Genomic DNA, 1,064 nt, shown 5'->3' with positions numbered 1-1,064 from the left:
GCAGTCAGGTGGAGGGTGAATTCAACTTTCTTCTACCTGTTTGTTCAAATAAGCCTTTGATGGATTGAATGGTGTCCATCCACAGCTGGGAGACCACTGCCAAGCCCAATCCAACAATTCAAATGTCAGTCTCCAGTATGGCAGCCATGATTAAGAATAATTTGTTATTGTCACTTGCCCTTGCTGGAGAGAGAGACAGAGACAGAGAGAGGGAAAGTGAGAAATCTTTTTTATTGTGTGTTTTTTTTTGTTTTTTTGTTTGTTTGTTTTTTTGCCGTAAGTCACTTGCCCTTACTGGGGAGATAGAGACAGAGAGAGGGAAAGTGAGAAATCACCTCCCAGGGGACTCAACATGCTTCTATCTCTTCTCCTCCATTCTCCTCTTGGGATTTGGGCATGCATGCAAATGTGCCCAGTGTGATTTTCAAACCATTGGGTCTAGGACTCAAACTGCCATTGACCTTGTGGGAGTCCAGTGCTTAACTAGCAACCCACCTGCTGGTCCCAATTTATTGTATATTTTAACTTGACAAAATTTACTGTTTTTCTAGTTATTTAACACAGGCAATATCTGATCTAATCTTTTTTTCATGCAGCCTTCAGGCTGAGAATGGTATTTATATTTTAAAAATGGTTTTAAACATCAAAAGAAGAATGATATTTTTGGGCACATGAAAATGGTATTAAATTTAAATTTCAGTGTCTCTTATGGCAATGAAGAGAAATGAACTACTGATACATGCAACAAATGGGTGGATCTCAAAATAATTATGTTGATTGAAAGAAACTGGGCAACGATTTGGGTCATTAAAAGAAGTTTCTTACAATAAAGCTTATCCAAACCTTTCTTAACGTTGGAACCAGAAACTTTCAAATTTTTTAAGTCACGTCAATGTTCAGAGCATCTTAGCTCTGACCTTTAGAAGGCTACCAGTTTGAAGGGATGTGAGTACAGTCAAGCTATTCCTTCTCTTCCTGGCTACTTTTATGCTTGGTGGACTCTGCTTTTTTTTTTTTTCCTTTCCAGGTTAGAGCACAAAGACCTGAAAGAACACAGAACACCA

The sequence above is a fragment of the Tupaia chinensis genome, unplaced genomic scaffold (assembly GCF_000334495.1).
Source record: "Tupaia chinensis unplaced genomic scaffold, TupChi_1.0 Scaffold000362_1, whole genome shotgun sequence".
Taxonomy (NCBI): Eukaryota; Metazoa; Chordata; class Mammalia; order Scandentia; family Tupaiidae; genus Tupaia; species Tupaia belangeri.
This window is presented reverse-complemented; position numbering follows the sequence as displayed.